The 19,553-nt window shown below is 43.1% G+C and overlaps 1 non-coding gene across 1 annotated transcript; it reads right to left on the reverse strand.

Moving 5' to 3' along the window:
• Nucleotides 1-1,979: 1,979 nt before the first annotated feature.
• On the reverse strand, nt 1,980-2,085 carry LOC118591648. Its single transcript, XR_004945954.1, has one exon. It is a non-coding gene; the product is annotated as a U6 spliceosomal RNA (small nuclear RNA).
• Between the last annotated feature and the right edge of the window lie 17,468 nt (nt 2,086-19,553).

Genomic DNA, 19,553 nt, shown 5'->3' on the forward strand with positions numbered 1-19,553 from the left:
CAAAAGTCATAGAAAAATTCCCAGGCTTTTCTTCCCCATAGAGTCTTGCTATGTATTCCAGGCTCACCTTGAACTTGTGATGGCCCTCCTGCCTCCAGCTCCCAAGTGCAGGGATCAAAGGCATGCACCACAGTCTTGGCATTTCCTGGCCTTCGAATGAGCCTTCTGCAGCACTCTCGCTGATGGGAAGAGTCTGATGACAGCCCCCTGTTTACAGGGTCTTGAAGATAACCTCCAATTATTTCAGCTCATGCCTGGATCAGGATTTCTCATTTGTTAAGCAGAAGAAAGTAGCATATCTTTGGAGAAACATAGAAATCTACAGAGTGGGCTGCAATCATTTGTTCATAATGTCAGCATCCAATATGGAATTGTCAACTATGTCAGTAAATGAACAAATGGACAGAAACCAAGAGGGAAAAAAATCAGCAATATGGGCTGGACTTTTAATTTTTTCTTTCCTCTTGAAAACTACATACATGCATGCAACAAAATATGATTGTATATAGCCCCCATTTTCCCCCAACTCCCTTCATGACCCCCAACACATCCCCCTTCCAACTTCTTTTTCTTCTCTCTCTCTCTCTCTCTCTCTCTCTCTCTCTCTCTCTCTCTCTCTTCCTCTCTCCCTGCTAAGTCCATTTAGTGCTATCCTTAGTATATGGATGTGGGGACACCAGCTGGAGCATGGGAATATGTGGCCATATCCTCAAAAAGAATGAGTCTCTCTCCCTTAGAAACTATCAACATCCAGGGGTTCCTCAGTGAGGGATGGGGCCTGGGCATCATCTCCTCCATCTATGCTGCAGATTTGGCTGGGTGGATCTTATGTGGGTCTTACAGAAGCAAATATAGCTGCTGTGAGTTCATGAGTATGACATCACATCCAGAAGCCAGGCTTTCACAGCACTCCTCCCCATCCTCTGGCTCTGCCTCTGTCCTCTGGCTCTTACATACTTTCTGCCTCCTCTTCGGTAACGTTCTATTTGGGACTGAGCGCTCGGTTCTTATTGTCAGTACTTTGACAGCTGAGTATGAGATCTCTGTGGACTGCTGCCCACTGCCGAAGGAAGCTTCTCTGACCACAGCTGAGAGCAGCCCAAATGTTTAGGAGATGATCTGACCATTTAGCAAAATAAAAATGTCAGGTTCTGCCCTAGGGCCTATAAACGCCCCAGCCACAGGCCTTTGACGAGGATTACAGTCCCAGGGACGAAAGTGGAGCAAGCCTCAAATTCAGTGAGAAAGTGTTTATCTATCCCACGATTACACTTGTGGGCATTTCTTGGCTGGCAGGTAAGTATTGCAGCATGCAGTGTCCAGATCTGGCTTCTCGGATCGCTGATGTTTTTCGCTCCCAGCAGCCTACATAGCATTTTCCAGCATTAGAAAAGCTACCCAGAAGGGAGAAACTTCCCTTTTGGTTTAAGAATGAATTTCTATGTCCAACAGCCAAAGTATGTGGTGTCTTTAGCAACTAAGGTGGGTAACCAAGAGCAATGGCAAACACCTTGTTTTGTTTTGGAGACCCCTGGGACCTTGCTGACCAATAACTCAGTTTCCATTAATTAACCCATGTCTTATGGGAGTAACATTGTCTACCTATGCAGGATGATTTTATTTGAACTTTTTTCCCTTTCCTCTTTTTTTGTTATATTTTGAAGTTAGCTTATTAGCTGGTGGGTAACCATAAAGCTTCTTCATACATTTTTCATTTTGGTTAACCCACCTACAACCCTTTCCTCACATCCATCCCCTGCCCATACCCCTGCTTAGTCCTTTAGCTCCTAGTAACCCTCTTTCTTCTTTCATTTTACATGTGTTTTATTGCCCCTGTAATTATTGTTTCTAATTGGGTTGTGAGATGTGGATTAAATCCATATGGATTGCCATACAGTCTTCCTTTGGATTATCCCTCTCCTCTGCCTCTGGCATCCCACACACTCCTGCACCCCTTCCTGTTTCAGTCTTTCTGTCCTCCAAATGTGGAATGCTTGATGAGTTCATATGTATCCTTGTGGAGAGGCCATGCTACTCTTCTCTGTATTGGTTCAATTTTAGTATATATGCTGCTGAAGAAAACACATGAGTTAGATTGTTGAGGTTAACAAACATGCAACATTAAAACAAATATAATTAATACATTAAAGATTGTAAATTGAAAACAGAGACTGCCATGAGAAAATTAGAATACACAAGAACATCAAAAAGGAAAATGCAGAGATAAAAGGATTAAAATGTCAAGAGATGAGCTTAGCTGCAAGTGTGGCAAGAGGAGGGAGAATTAGGGAGCTGCAGGGAGGTAAGGGGCAATATTGTAACTGAAGGCCTGAGAAGAAACAGGACCAATACAGATGGAAGCAAAGGGTGTGCATTGAACTCAGTTCAGGCTCCTACTGTACATCTAATTGAAGTTGTACAAGAGGCTAGGGAAAATGAAGGAAAGGAAACATTTGAAAATTCATCATGAAACAACCTTTGAAACTAGTGAAGTTTATCCAACCGCAGATTCATGAAACTCTACAAAACCCAAATGGGACAAATTGTATGCATCTGTGTCTGTGTGTGCAAGTGCATTATGTTTCCTCAAAACAATGCAAAAATCTATGCACTCTTTTTCAGTCTCACAAAGATTTGTCTAAATAAGCTGTGTCCTGGGTCACAAAGAGAATGTTGAAAATGTCAGATGATCAAAACCACACAGGATATATCCTTTGACCATAGAAGTAAGTGACACATACGTATCATACAGTGTCAAAGTCACATCCAGTTTCATAAACTACAAACTCAAAAGCAAAGATGTCCTATTATATCTGATTTGGATGACTCACTCGCCGGAAATAGAATGGGAAATGAAAGGTAATAACTCTATAGAGGAACTGAAGCCTGCCAAATAACCAAGGATTCAAGGTGAACACCTCTAGGAATGAGTCACATGGGTATTGCACAACCCCAGTAAGAACTCTGAAGTATTCATCTAAAACAGCTTTAATTCCCTCCTAATCATGCAACCCCATAAACTCAAATTGAGGGGAATTCTACAAAATACCTGCCTGATAATTCTTAAAATTGTCATGAAAATCAAGAAAAGGCTTAAAATGGTGAACCAATGATGATTAATGAGAAATAATGACTAAATATGATGTGGTACCCTGGTTGGGATTAAGGAAGAGCAAAAGGATACACTAGTAGAAAAACTAGAGAAATCCAAATCAAGCCTAAAGTCTAGTTATTAATATACCTATATAAGTTTATAAGGTTTCCTTTTAAGATTTATTCATATTTGAAAATTTCATACCTCTATAAAAGGTTTTTATTACACCCACCCCTCATTCTCTCTCCTCCTATTCTTCCTAGACCTCCTTACTGTCCTTCCAAATTTCTGTCCTCTTCATTTTATTGGTAACTTATTGAGTCCCATACAAGGTCCATATGCCCATGGATATATTGCCATCCCCTGGAACACGGACAGCCTTTCAGGGAGTCATAGTCCTGAGAAAAATGAGCTCAACTTCCAGCACCATTTACTATCACTAGCCCTTCAGCTGTGGGTGGGACCCTGTGAACCCATCCTTACATTGCAGTGTTGATTGGCTTGGTCTTGTGCAGGTCTTGTGTAGGCCACTGCAGCTGCTGTCAATTTGTAGATAAGATGGCCCCATCATGTGCAGGAGACTGCATCACAAAGTTAAGTTTCTAAGTCTTGATAAGTGCTATGGTTTGAATATGAAATGTCTGTGCCCCATCCCCTATTGCCATGCTCTTGTGCAAGGCAGTGTTTTTTGGGACAGGAGTGGAAGCTGCAGGCAGGGCCTAGCTGGAGGAAATAGGTCAGTAGGGCAAGGTCTTTGAAGGGCACCCTGACTGTGGCCCCTGCTAGTGTTAGGAGCTTGTGCTACCATGCCCATGCGGGCATGACAAGCATGTTAGTGACCAAGGTCCCATCCCAACCCCTCTTTAAAAAAGTTAACATACAATGCATTTGAAAGGGTAAGACTGAAGTGCATCCCTCAAGAGATTTTGCTAAGACAAACACCCTGCTGCTCCCCAGTGAGGCAGAGACACAGAGCAGCTCCCACACCACTTGAGGCTCCTTCTTGCCTCTTCCAGTCATGGTCCTCCTGACAGGGAGAGCACTCTGCGAAACCTTCACCACCATTGATTAGCTCACCCACTTTTGAGATTCACAGAAATAGAACCATGAAGTGTTTATGCTCTTCTATCCAGATTTTCCTCTTAACTTTGGGCCTGTGAGATCCATTCATATTTTGTTACAATAATTTCTTTTTTCCACTTATATATATCAATTATATATATATGTATGTATATATCAATTTAAACAATTTATATATATTGTTGTATGCCTAGTCACAATTTCTTTTCTTTGTGGCCATTGGGGGTGTTCAGTTTGGGGCTATCATAGAAAGATACTATTTTTGGTCTTGTCTTTTTCTTAACATACATGTACTCTTACCATGGAATTTTGGCTAGTAAGAATTCCTGTCTAGTTTTAGTACACATTGCCACTGCTACCCTGAGTTTTAATTCAAGGATATTTTATTAAATTACATGCCCATTACAGTGTTCAGTCACTCAACAGCTTGGTAGTCTCTCTTTCTCTAGTCATGATGCTGAGATGTATAGTAATAATCTATGGAAACTTTAATTTGCATTATCTCTTTGGGAGTCGTGTAGCTCAGGCTGGTCCTTCGACATCCATTGTCTAAGGGCTGGAATCACAGATGTTAATAAATATATCTGGATTTATAACTTCTCTTTTCTTTTTTGGCTTTAAGAAACATTTGGGGAAATAATATCAGATTTACAGAAAAAGCATAAAATAATTCAGGATATTCATGTACACCCCCCACCAACTTTTGAACAATGTTAACATTTTAAATAACCATAACATAAGCAAGTCCTCTAAAAACCAGGATTTCAATACCAAATCACATTTTTACCCTGATATTTTATAAAAACTATAACCTAGTAGTTGTGGGGAAGTTCTGTATGCCTTAGACATGGAAAACCCAACTAATACACAGTAAAAGATGACAGTTTAGTGTGGACTACTTTGATAAGGAATTAATTTGTCTTCTGTGCTTTGAGATTTATTTATTTATTTGCTGCATGAATGGATCCAGAAAGAGCAGTCATAATTATTGTGCCAACTAAGGCCAAGTTGTACAGTAGAGTCTCTTGAAGTTCTTATATTTTGAAATGCAGAGAGAAAGGTTTGAATCCCTGTTAAGGCTTTTTACAGAAACTTTGGGGGATTGCATAATCACAGCAAGCTAAGTATGCCTAGAGCCTATGCTTTGATTGATCATATCGATGACACTGGCATTTCTGAAAGTATGAATCACAAGACACCTGCATCCAAATTATGATCTTGTTTTATCCAGTTCTCCAGATGCCCAAGGTGGAGAGTCTTTGAACCTGAAGCCTGTGAGTCTCACTTTTAAAGGACTTGATGACCAAAAGCCATTCTGCTTCGAAGATCTTAAATACATCCCACCAACACAGCACTTAGCCACACATGAACTAACAGCACCCCCTCCCCCTGAGCATGTACCCTGAGTGTGGCTCACACTAACCCACTCTCATTCATGACTTTTTCACTAGAGGTTTTCAACACTATAGCTCGTTCCCAACCACTTGCTAGCTATTGATGTAATAAAATATACACAAAACAAGCATCGGATTGGTTTAGATGAACTTTGTGACTCTCAGGAAGAGTGCATGCCTATTGCCTTTCCATGCCTGTCTGAATATTAAATGGCAGTAAATTTATCAGAAGGAATATTTTTCTACCTACAAGGTTTTCTATATAGAATCTCTCAAGACTGTTGGAAAAGACAAATATGGCATGGCATACATTTGTTTTTAAATTGTAAGTCTCAAGGCAAAATGTGATGGGGAAATAATCAAATAATATATAACAGCTGTTTTTTGTCACCCTGAAAGAAATTATTTTTAAAATGGTCCCTTCCTCTCAGTCTTACTTTCTTGAAAAAAAAAAAAAAAAAAGAGATAGATAGAGAGACACTAGCTAAAAGGATATACAGAGGTTATTAAAACTTCCATTTTGCATGCCCTTGTTTTTGGAAAAAAAGATCCATTACTGTGACTTGAAAATGTCCTAGTGGTTCCAGGAAAGAGGAGCAGCAGTGATTACCTACACCCGCTGCAAAGCCGTCTCTTCTGTGTCGCATTATGATCTTGGGTGAACTCCTTCCATACCTCTCTTCAGTGTCCTCCTTCCTAAATATGAGAATAATGGAACCTACTTCCCGAGACTCAGAATGAAGTAATGTGTGACCCAGTGCTAGGTCGTAGCAAGCATGGAAAAGAGGCGATGGTTACAGTTGTTAGTGCTTGTCTCTGTCTCTGTTTGGAAGAACAGTCTCTTTTGATAGAGCATAAACACACACTACACCATTACAAATTCTATCTGTTCACGAACTGTTGAATAAAAACAGCAACAGTCCGATTAACAACCATTGAAGATGTGTGTGATTTCACGAGTTTTGCTGTTCCAGGTGTAGGCTCCCCAGAACAGGTTCCTGACTGTTTCCCAGCTTTGTCTGTTGTGGAGGTTTTTTTGGTCTTTTTCCCAGAGATAGCTTGGCATGTGTGCTGGCTAATTTTATGTCAACTTGACACATACTGAAGTCATCCAAGAGAGAAAAACCCCAATTGAGAAAATGTCTCTGTAAGATTGGGCTGTACTCAAGCCTGTAAGACATTTTCTTTCTTTTTTTCTTTTTTTTTGGGGGGGTGTGTGTTTCAAGACAGGGTTTCCCTGTGTAGCTTTGCACCTTTCCTGTAACTCACTTGGTAGCCCTTGGCTGGCCTCGAACTCACAGAGATCCGCCTGGCTCTGCCTCCCGAGTGCTGAAATTAAAGGCGTGTGCCACCACTGCCTGGCGACATTTTCTTAATTACTGATTGATGGAGGAGGGCTCTGTCCATGGTGGGTGGAGCCATCACTGGGCTGGTGGTCCTGGATTCTGTAAGAAAGCAGGCTGAGCAAACCATCTGAAACAAGCTGTTAAGCAGCTTTCATCTGTCACCCCTCTGCATTAGTTCCTGCCTCCAGGTTCTGCCCTTACTTCCTTCAGTGACGGACTACCATGTGGAAGAGGAAGTTGAAGTAAACCCTTTCCCCACAACTTGCTTTTGGTCATAGTGTTTCATCATAGCGATAATAACCCTAAGACAACACGGTTCTTTTCTGTGGGTTAGCGTAGAATAATGTCCTGTGGCATTAAGAAAAAGGTGATAGACTTGTGGAAGCCTATCAGCCCTGTTTGTTTCTGATGATCTCATATATGCAGAGTTATAAGTGTGACTTTTTCTCTCTATTAAAACCAAGTCTTTCTGAGCCAGGGAGATGGCTCTGTGTTAAGGCAATTTTTGTTGCTAAGTCTGACTTACCTGAGTTTGATATCAGGCTCAACATGGAAGGAGAGAACCAATTCCTGAAATTAGTCCTCTGACTTTCATATCTATGCTTAGGTATGCCTGCATACACACACACACACACACACACACACACACACACACACACACACACACACACTCTAAATGTAATCTAAATTAAAAAGAAACACAAATCTTCTGAAAAGCTTAAAGGAAGTATATATGGCATAGAAAAACTGGAAAACTATGAAAACAAATAATTTCTAACTCTAAAGAAAACTACAGCTAATATTATTCTGACTTTAAAAAAGCTTTTTATTGATTCTTTGTGTATTTCATATAATGTATCCAAATCCCACTCATCTCTCTGTCCCCTCACCTCCACCCTTATGACCTCTTCACTGCAACACAAAACAAAGTTTAAAAGTATAGCCAAAAAGCCAAACCAAACCAACAACAAAAAACATCCCAGCATGGAAACTGTAGTGTGGCCCAGTGAGTCACGCAGTGTACCCCTTAACCTTTACTTGTAAGTATTCTTTGCAGTGGATTGTTGGTCTGGCTTGAGGCTTCTGGCTTCTGCTACCCTATTGATACTGGGTCTTCACAGGGACTCCTCTTGGATATCCTGTTGTTGCCCTGTGTCTTGGAGATCCTGTAGCTTTGGATCTGCAGATTTGGCCCTTCACATGCTCCAGCAGACCAGCCCTGGTTCTGGGCCTGGGTGATAGCTGGCTTGGTCAGCCCACCAGCTTTCTCTCATCATCAGCACCAGGGTGAGCTCTCCAGCACTGCCCCCAGGTAGATCACCCAATGTAGCAGGTAGCAAGGAGCAGGGCCAGTTCTCCTGCTCTCACACCCTCTGGTCCAGCTCACCCAAACCCACAGCACCAGGGCCAGCTGTACTGTTTTAACAAGGCAAGATTTATGGCCTGCTCTCCCAATTACTTTGCATTGGTGAGGGACAGGACTAGCTCCTCCATGCTCATGTGCCCAAGGCTGGCTCTCCCACCTACCGCAGTTGGCAAGGAGTGTGTGGAGGGAGGGCATCCCCCCCATGCTGTCACATGGCATATGAGAGAGGAGGCAGGTGCCTCTCTCCTGCTCTCAAGTCCACAGAGTCAGCTCACCTGTGCCCCTGCCAAGAGGGTCAGTTCCAGGGTGCTACTCAAGTAAGGTGTAGGGCCTACTGTCCTGTGTGCTGCACCTGGTGAGGGATAGAACCAGCTCTCCCTCTTTTCTGACCCCAGGGCCAGCTCTCCCTCCCTCACTCCACCGTATGGCAGATGAAGGATGAAGAGATTTTGAAAGGGTGGATCACCTGTGCCACCCCTGTCAACAAGGTCAGTCTATTGCATTGCCAGGGTGAGCTGCAGAGCTCACTCTTCCAAGTGCTGCAGCTAGTGAGGGTCAGTTCTCCCACTCCGTGACCCCAGACTAGCTTTGCCCATCTGCATCTCTCCTTCCCCCATACCACTGCATACCAGACAGTGGGGCTAGCTCTCCCACTCTCAGGCCTTCAGGGCTGGCTCCTCTGCATCTGTGCCATGAGGGAGAGCTGCCCCAGGGAGGTTCAGGGCCTGTTCCCCTTAGTGCTGCCTCTAACCTCTGGGCAGGCCTATCCTCACTGCTTTTGGTGGCAACAGCATCCACAAATCTCACTACAGATCAAAGCTGTGGCAGGGCCATAGACCCAGACATGCACCCTGGCAGTGGCCCAGGTCTGGGTGACATCAGTGCATGCCACTCAGATCTGTAAGGCCCAGCAGAGGCTCAGCACTTAAGGCTCTAGGTGGTGGCCCAGACTTCTGACATCTGTGTGGCCCTTGGTGGCAATATAGGCCATGAATATCCATACAGACTCCAGCTGCAGTTGGACCATGGACCCAGACATGGTCTTTAGCAGCAGGCTGGACCTGGAAGCCACCATAGCCTTGGTTAGCAGCACAGGCCTCTCAGACTGGCATGCACTCCGCAGCAGTGTGGCTCTTGAACACCCACATGGCCTAAGGTGGCAGCTCAGACCCCTGAACATCCACATGGCCCTCGGACATGAATGCAGACCCTGGCTGCAGCAGGGCCACGGACCCAGACACGGCTCTGGCTGCTGCCCAGGACCATATGACACCATAGCCCCGGATAACAGTGAGTGTCATTCAGGTTTGTATGGGCCCAGCAGTGGCACAGCTGTCTGACACCAACATGACCACCTCCATGCGGCCTTTGGTGGCAACATGGCACGGACATCAACATAGACATAGTAAGACCACAGACTCAGACATGGTTCCTGGCGCAGTCCAGACCTGGATGTCATTGTGGCCCTAGCAGGTGTTGCAGATTACACAGATTGGCGTGGCCCCAGTGGTGGTGTGGTCATAGAATGCCAACATGTCCTCAGGTGACAGCCCAGACAGACCCTGGGTATCTGTTCATCTTCTGATGGGAACCTGAGTCACAGACATCAACACAGACCTTGGCCATGGTAGGGCCACAGACCTAGGCATTTTGGCTTAGGCCATAGTTTGGGCCCAGAAGACACCATGGCCTCAGGTGGCAGCTCAGGCCTCCCAGCTCTATATAGCCCTGGAGGCAGCTTGGCCCTCAAAGACCAACAGGACCTCAGGTGCTGGCCCAGGCCCCGTGCCTCTAGTGCTTCTGCTGGGTCCTCTGTGGCAACAGGAACTAAGGATGTCAGTTCAGAGCCTGGCCACAGGAGGGCCATGAAACCAAACATGGCCCCGGCAGCAGTCCTGGGTGGCAGTGCAGGTCTCCTGAACATGCATGGCCCCATGGTCCAGATCAGCATTGCCCTCAAACACTGACCTGGTGCTCAGACTCTGTGTGTCTGGAGGGCCCTTAGTGGGAAGAGGAGCTGCAGACATCAGCAGACCCCTGCAGCTGCATCAGGGCCACAAAGACATGGCCCTTGGCAGCAACCCAGGCCCAGATATGACCATGGCCCAGATGGCCAGCAGGGCATCTGTGTCAGCCTGTTCCTCACCGACCTCGCCTCTCCAGATCCTCCTCTCTCTTTAGCACATGCCCTGCCCTCTTTCACTCCGGTTTCACTCGTTATAATGGTGCCTGGCCGTCCAAGGCCTGTTTGTGGTTGATTCTGCACACCCCAGACCAAGGAACCTGGTGGAGAGCTGTCTCTGTCCTCTTGTGTTCCTGCTCAGGCCTAATATTCTGACTTTCAAAATATTCTTTCTCCTTTATAGGGCTTTATAGATATATTTATTTGTTAATGGCAAAACTATATAGATTATTATAATTTTTTTATTATTAAGGATTTTTTTTTTGAGACAGGGTTTTTCTAGGTAGCCCTAGTTATCCTGGAACTCACTCTGTAGACCAGACTAGCCTCAAACTCACAGAGATCTGCCTGCCTCTGCCTCCCGAGTGCTGGGTCTTATTAAAGATATGCAACAGGTATTTATCATCATTGTATATTTTCTAATTTAGCTATCTTATTGTTATTTAAAGACAAGTTTTAAGAGTTAGAAAATCTACCATTCAAGTGTGATTTTATTTTGGACTTGATTTTATTCTTGTCTGTTTACTCAGCCATGCCTACTCTGCACAGAGCCTAAGATTAGCTTAGTCGGGGCTCCAGTCTACACTACCTCTAGCTCTAGCATGGCTGCCTGGTTAACATGCTCAGATGTTGTTGAATGGGTATTGAGTGCTGCCACTCCAGCCAGGGGCTGAATTGAAAAACATAAAAGCCACACCTTCGTGATAAAAATGATCTGATCTAGTTCTGGGGTGGATTCAGAAATGTGTGATGACTTGGCTTGGCAGATACTCCCCTTGCCCTCTGCTGGACTCAGCACCCTTTCACGTGTTCATCTGCTCCCTCTTGCCTCCTTCCTTCTCCCTTCTCCCCACCCCTTATTGCTGGTCCTCCCCTCTCCAGTCCCATAGTACAGTGGACCGAAAGATGGCCTCATGAACGCTTTGCCAGTGCTCTGCGATTGAGCCATGCACCCCATCTACACAGACACTTTCCAGAAGCTTTTGGTATGCATGTTTGCCTTATGAGAGGAAGTGTGGCTCCATGTTCCCTGGTGATGTGTCTCTCAACACTCTCAGCCCTCCCCTCAGAGTTCTCCACCCATCTTCAGAACGTTCAACTCTAAGCACAGAAACCTTCTCAGCAAAGTGCTTCATATGCAAACCAAAGCTGAAAGTCGACAGAAACCGTGATTTCCAGTCGGAAAAGGTAATTTTCTCTCTAAGGTTTAAGGTTAAGAAGTAATTGGGGCTCAAGCAAGGCATGCTCTGTAAGAAAGACGGCTTCTTCCTCTGTGTCTTGTTGATAGTGAGTTCAGAGTGGAAGCTGGCTGCAGTGGAGAAGGTGGTGTGAGACCCAGGCCCAAACCCTGGTAGGGCAATTCACAGACTAATCATTACCCAGGAACCACACTGCACATGACAGTACACAGTGGACCAGGGTGAGATTTCCCATTCTCTCACCTTTGCACCCATTAAATATGCATACACGCCTCCTATTTTGTGATTCTTACATTCACACAGAAGGTAATGGTCTATCTTGTATCCTTTCTTCATTAGGCCAGTTTGTATTGCTTTAGGGCTAAATTCAGAAAGAGAAGGCAGGATCTACAGGGAGAATATTCTAACAGTTGCTATGTTATTATTACCAATATTTTAAAGTCTTATGTTTTATCAGAGCAAAAAGAACACACTATTAAGAAGCTATTGGTATGAAGCATTATGAAATGGAATTGTTCCTTGCTCTACCCCTCCCTGCTACTAGAGAGGGAACTTATTTTTTAAATTAAAAAATAATTATATCGCTGGGCAGTGGTGGTGCACGCCTTTAATCCCAGCACTCGGGAGGCAGAGGCAGGTGGATCTCTGTGAGTTTGAGGCCAGCCTGAGCTACCAAGTGAGTTCCAGGAAAGGCACAAAGCTACACAGAGAAACCTTGTCTCGAAACCCCCTTCCCCCCAAAATTATATCATTTTCCCTTTTCCCATCCCTTCTTCTACACTCCTTCCTCCATGTATTCACTCTCCTCTCACTATCTCTCAAATTTATGGCCTCTAGCATCTTTTCTTTAATTGTTTTATACACACACACACACACACACACACACACACACTCACACACACACACGATCTATATGCATTTATGTGTCATTCTGAATATATAAATACAATCTACTCAGTCCATAAAATCTATGTAAGTGAATGATCTCAGAACTGACCACTTGGTATTGGATAACCAGTTGGGGGTTTCTATTCTGAAGACTGTCTTTTCCCACTGTTAGCTTTTCTTAGTTTTCTAGGGTTAGGGTCCTATGAGATTCCACCCTTCTGTGTTAGAATGTCTGTTGGTGTCCTTCTTCTTCTGGTCTTATTTAGACAGCCGTGTTATGTGACTTCATGAATGTAGCTTTCCTGACCTTTCTAGGAGACACAATATCACAGCAGACTTCTATCCTTCTGGCTCTTACGATCTTTCCTTCTCCTTTTTGGAGATGTTCCTGAAGCCTTGGGTGTGAGAGTTTTCCTATAGATGGATCAGCTGTGGCTGGGCCCCACATAATCACTTGTTCTCTGCACTTTGACAAGTTGTCATTTTCTGTAATGGTCTCTGTTGCAGCAAGAAGTTTCTTTGATGGAGGTGGGAGCTACACCTCAGTCTGGGTATAAAGACAGGTGTTTAGAATGCATCAGGAATTATGCTGGTTTAGTTAGTAGTGGTTGTAGGTTCTCCTCCAAGAGCCATGATCTTACTAGCCCTGGCTAGTTGCTAGGTTTATAGTATCAGGCATGATTTCCCCTTGTTGAGCAGGTGTTAACTACTATTAGAGGTCTTTTGGTTACTGCCAAGGTGTGTGTGCCACTACTGCACATGCTGGTCATTGTTGCCGTTCATAGGTACCATAGCTAGAAAGGACTATTATTTTCTTCTTGCCTTTGATAGCTTGCACAGTACATGTTGGTACCATAAAAGCTAGTCCTTAAGGAGGGGATTTTCAGATTAGATACAGCTCAGGTCTTCAGACTCTGTGTCCAAAGTGCTTGGTGTCTTCAGCCAGTGACTTACCATCAACTTCTAGGAGGCAACCAAGGGCAATGGCAATAACCTATAATATTTTGACTCTCCTAAAATCTCCTGACCAGTAATTTGTAAGGGGGCTTCCCATACCTGGCTGAGGGTTTGTTAGAGAGTCTATGTCTCTTGAGGAGCATTGCCAGCTCATGTGGGAGAATTCCATTTAAATTATGTATGTAATTTAGTGAGAAGCCCCACAGCATCTGTTGCAAATGCCTATTCTAACTGTATAGAGTTAATTGAGTTGTATAGACTTGGGGTGTGGCTAATTTTGGTGTGTATTATTTTTTATTTATTTGCAGATTTTTAAATAAAGCTTTATAATAAACCTTATAAAATTAAAAAATAAACTTCATATGTTGTCTTAGTTAGGGTTTCTACTGATGTGATAATTGCCTTGATCAAAAAGCAAATTAAGGAGGAAAGGGTTTATCTAGCTTACACTGTAGATGTAACCATCTGGTTAAATAAGAAACACAGAGCCAGTTGCAGAGTTAAAAACCAAGAGGTCAGAGACATTACACTTCCATATTCATCACTGAAGGAAGTCAGGACACAAACTCAGGAAGACCTGTTGGTTGGAGTTTTGTTAATTTGACTCACTGGGGTAGAAAGAACACCGTCAAGAGGCCCTTAGTAGTTAGTGTCTCAGATGGGGAGGTCAGGGAAGGAATTATCATAGAGACAATAAAATTAGTGGGCCTTTAAAGCAAATCTTGTCAAATAGAAATTATTGGGCAAAAGATGAGAATTTGAAGCAAACTTATTAACTTCATTGTATAAATTGTGCAATTCATAGTCTTACTTTTCAGGAGCAAGCAACTGACTTATCTGTGACTTGGTCCACTATGGTTTAGCATAGAAACAGAGCAGAGTGGGTTTGTGTTCCTGGAGTGGTAAGCACTCCATACTGTAATCACTAAGATGAGATTCGTTTAGTCATTTCCTCTTACCCTTCAAAACCATGCCTCATATGACCACCTCCTCCAAACAAGAAATTTAAATTCTCTGTGTTTTCATCCATTATCTCAGATAGCATCTTTTATTAAAGTGTCTCTTCCCTTTGCCTCCACCTATGTAGTGTTGGATATATCCAGTGGCTCTTTGCAAACTCACATTGCAGTTTGTTGCATTAAACTACACCAACTTCCACCTCATTAGTCTATTGGGTATGAAAGCTGAGCAGAGTTTATTTGTGTCTCTGAGGGCTGGAAAAGAAGTGGTCACCATTCTGTTTCTCATCAGCACAGGTTCTTTTAAAGAAGATAGTTGTAAAGCCTTCTTTTCTGTGCAGATGTGGCCACTGGGAATTCACATAATTTTTTGTTGTTGTTGTTATTATGTGTTTTAATTTTATACATCAGCCATGGGTTCCCCTGTCCTCCCCCATCCCGCCCCCACCCCTACCTTCTCCCAGCCCCTCCCCTCCATTCCCATGTCCTCCAGGGTCAAGGCACCCCTGGGGATTTATTTAAACCTGGTGAATTCAGTACAGGCAGGTCCTGTCACCTCCTTCCAGGCTGAGCAAAGTGTCCCTGTGTAAGCCCAAGGTTGCAAACAGCCAGCTCATGCACTAAGGACAGGTCCTGGTCCCGCAGACTGGGTGCCTCCCAAACAGATCAAGCTATTCAGTTGTCTCACTTATCCAGAGGGCCTGATCCAGTTGGGGGCTCCACAGCCTTTGGTTCATAATTCATGTGCTTCCATTCGCCTGGCTATTTGTCCCTGTGCTTTTTGCAATCTTTGATTTCAACAATTTATGCTCTTGCAGACCCTCCTCTTTCTCGACAGTTGGACACCTGGAGCTACACCTGGGGCCTGGCTGAGGATCTCTGCATCCACTTCCATCAGTTATTGGATGAGAGTTCCAGTTAGGGTGTTTAGTCATCTGATCACCAGACTAGGTCAGATCATGCTTTCTCTCGACCACTGCCAGCAGTCTACAGAGGATATATCACTGTGGATTTCTGGGGACCTCTCCAGCACTCTGCCTATTCCTGTTCTCATGTGGTCTTCATTTATCATGGTCTGTTATTCCTCGTTTTCCCTTTCTGTTCTTGATCCAGCTGGGATCTCCTGCTCCCCTAAGCTTTCTTTCCCTCAAATCTTGCCCTTCATTACTCACACTATTGTCCAGGTTGTTCATGTAGTTCTCATCCATTTCTCTGTCATTGGATGATCCCTGTGTCTTTCCTAGGGTCCCGTTTTCTAGGTAGCCTCCCTGGAGTTGTGTAGCAGTCTAGTCATCTTTGTTTTACATCTAGTATCCTCCTATGAGTGAGTATATACCATGTTTGTCCTTCTGAGTCTGGGTTACCTCACTCAGGATGACTTTTTTCTAGATCCATCCATTTGCCTGCAAACCTCATGATGTCATAGTTTTTCCTCTGCTGAGTAGTACTCCATTGTGTATATGTACCATATTTTCTTTATCCATTCTTCAGTTGAAGGGCATCTAGGTTGTTTCCAGGTTCTGGCTATTACAAACAAAGCTGATATGAATATAGCTGAGCAAATGCCCTTGTGGTATGATTGAGCATTCCTTGGGTATATGCCCAAGAGTGCTACAGCTGGGTCTTGGGGGAGATGGATTCCCAGTTTTCTAAGGAAGCGCCATATTGATTTCCAAAGTGGCTGTACAAGCTTGCATTCCCACCAGCAGTGAAGGAGAGTTCCCCTTGCTCCACATCCTCTCCAGCATAAGCTGTCTTCTGTGTTTTTGATCTTAGCCACTCTGACAGGTTTAAGGTGGTATCTCAGAGTCATTTTGATTTGCATTTCCCAGATAATTAGGGATGTTGAGCAGAGAATTCACATAATCTTAAAGCTTGTTGCTCAGTTCCCGGGGATCCACTTCTTTACTGAACCAAAAAGGATCTTGTGATTTGGTTCTGGGGGGGCAATGGGGCCTAAGCCTCTGCCTTTTGTGATCTCTTCTGTTCCCTTGGTTTTTTTTTTTTTTTTTTTTGGGTGGGTGGGTGGAGAGGGGATATCAGCCTCTTTGGAGGCAGATATTTTTCTTTCTTTAGGTTCTAAAGAAGCCTACATGAAGCCCAGACAGCTCTAACATTCAAATACACATGGCCTTTAACTCACAGGCATTGCAGGATGAAATTGTACCCTTTCCAGAGCTGATACTAGTGCTCTGCAAGCCTCTGTTCCTCACCGATGGGAATGACCATCAGTTTTCCACAGTGATGGGGAGGGACGGACTCATGTAATTGTCATAAGACTTTCTTTTTGCCATGCTTGGGACTTAGTAAGCCCTCAGTAAATGTCAGCCAGTATTTTAATTATCACAATATTGCTTTGTAATTCGAGGTTTTATAAAACAAAGTCTCCCACTCTCCAGAGAGGCAGGGGAAGCTGAGTTCTCCAGAATCCAAAGCTGTGGCTCTTCAGGCAGGAGAGAAAAAAGGTACTCTGAAAGTCAGCAGAGAGCAGAAGGCTTGATTTTAAGATAACACAGAACTTCTGCTGGCCAGGACTGGATAGTCTTAGTTTGTGGGTAGCATATAGCCACACTCACTTTATTGAGTTCTGTGGCAGCTTAAAAGGAGCCCCAGACTACATAAATCTATGTGTGACTACAAGTCTGGAGTGCTTAATATCTGTCCCTTTAAGATGATTGTCAAACAGGGAATGATAGGCATATGTTTGTCACTGTAGCATTTAAGGGGCTAAGGCAAGAGGCTATTGCATTTGAGGCCAGTCTGAGCTATGTAGTGAGACATAGTTTCAAAGCAAAGAAACAAACAAACAAATTAAGAAAAAAAGACAATGAAACAAACAACCTCCTTCCTAAACAACAGCAAAAAGGGTCAAAAGGAAGAAGATGGTTGTTGATTCCTGTCCTGGACCACCTCATTTATTTTAGGATTACTTAAAGTACATTAAACACTCTAACTGGGGTGAAGAATGTGGGGTGGAGGGACCAGCAGGTTAACCCCTTCCCTCATTGCTGTGAAAGACTCAGCTTTCCTGGAGAAGTTGGACCTACACAGGTTATCTAAGGAGTGAGGACTACACAGGTTGTCTAAGGAGTTAGAGACAGTAAGAGTAATATCAAAGAAAAAAGCCACATAAAGATGGGAAATACACAGGGAGTCTGGATCCTATATAGTATTTTGTTGACTTTGAATTTTTTGAATGTTGATGAGCAAATAACAAGTCCTGGCAGACATGGACTTGTGAACGGAACTGCAAAATTCAACCAACCTAGATACTTTAGGGCTATCTTAACTTTAAAAAAGAAGTAAAAAATATGTTTGTCAAATGGTGATAAAAAGTGCATAGGAGATGAGAGGTTGTGGATTCCTTCAGGAATAATATGGATCAGGTTTAATCAGTGGATACCTCCTGAATCTTAACAGGTAATATCTATCAAAAAAGCTTATATCTGGTCTTTCCAGGACTTGGACATTATCTCAAATTTTCTCTTCCTTCACCCACAGACAGCAGGAAGCAGTTTGGAGAAAACAAAGCCCACATTTCCAAGAGAAGTGTGGGAGGCTTTTGGTGATTTGGTGGGTTATAGATGTTTATTATTATTGATACAAATTTAAAGCTATTTTTGTTACACTGAATATGTGTTTCTTGTTTAAGGTATTGTACTTATGTAGTTCATTTTAAAATGTAAGGTAAAGTTCTAGTTTTTCAAAGCTGTTATTATGAACTATTTAGGATAATCAAGAAACAGAGGTCAGTAGTTAGTAATCTATAACAATCAAGTTTGTAGACATATTAGGTATGTTTTCAAGATCATATAGAGATATATTTTAGATAGATAAATGGTTTTCAACAAAGACCTACAGAACATGGCATTTAGAATGTTTTGTTAACCTAAGGTTTTTCATGACAATGAGACACATATACTCCTAGCTGTACCAATTTACTTCAGAGATGATGGACACTGAAGAAACTCCTTATTGAGTTTGCTTTTATTTTGGCAAGGTTAACCACTGGGCAAAGAAAGTGCTCTTGCCTTTAATTGCTGACAATGTGCTATGCAGAATGGACGTGCAAGACACACAGTAAAAAGACTGTTGAACTTTGCCAAAACAAGACTGGACAGTTCTTTGAGATTCCTGCTTCACAAAAGAGTTGGCCAGTAGGCTGGAGATAGGTGACCCAGTGTTGCAGAGGAACATTGGGTTACTGTCCAGGCAGCAAGATGTCTCTGTTGTTAGGTAATATTATATCCTTCTGGGATCTTGGATGGAACTGAAGACTAGATAGTTATAGTTGCAGTTTTCCTTAATTATGATAGAAAGTAAATTAGGTATAAAACTTTGGAGTCACTAAAATGGGATGGATGGTAGAGTGTTTTCTCTGAATTTGCTAAATAGAAATGGACTGAATATTATAAATATAATTCTTACTTGATAACTGTTTTTGTTGTGTATAGTTTTACTATGTTAAAGTTAAAACCTTTCATTTTTAATTAGGTAAAAAAGGGGGAAATGTAGAATATAATTTTAAGATGTGTTACATTTGTTTATGTTGTGGAACATTTGTTTTAATGATGCAAATGCGTGTTGCATTCTTTTATGTTGCATTTGTTTAACTCTGTGAAGCTGTGTTACTTTGCCTGTCTAAAACACTTGATGGTCTAATAAAGAGGTGAACGGCCAATAGCAAGGCAGGAGAAAGGATAGGCAGGTCTGGCAGGCTGAAAGAATAAGTAGAAGGAGAAATCTGGGAAGAACAAGAAGAAAGAACAAGAGAACAAGGAGAGGAGGATGCTATGGGCCAGCCACCCAGCCACCCAGCCAGCCATGGAGTAAGAGTCAAAGTAAGATTTACAGAAGTAGCTGGGCGGCGGGCAGTGGTGGCACATGCCTAATCCCAGCACTCGGGAGGCAGAGGCAGGTGGATCATTGTGAATTCAAGGCCTGGGCTGCGAGTGAGTTCCAGGAAAGGCACAAAGCTACACAGAGAAACCCTGTCTTCAAAAACCAAAAGAAAAAAAGAAAAAAAATTTATGAAAGTAAGAAAAGAAAGAAGCCCAGAGGCTAAAGGTAGATGAGATAATTTAGGTT

This window comes from Onychomys torridus, chromosome 9 (assembly GCF_903995425.1).
Source record: "Onychomys torridus chromosome 9, mOncTor1.1, whole genome shotgun sequence".
Classification (NCBI taxonomy): domain Eukaryota; kingdom Metazoa; phylum Chordata; class Mammalia; order Rodentia; family Cricetidae; genus Onychomys; species Onychomys torridus.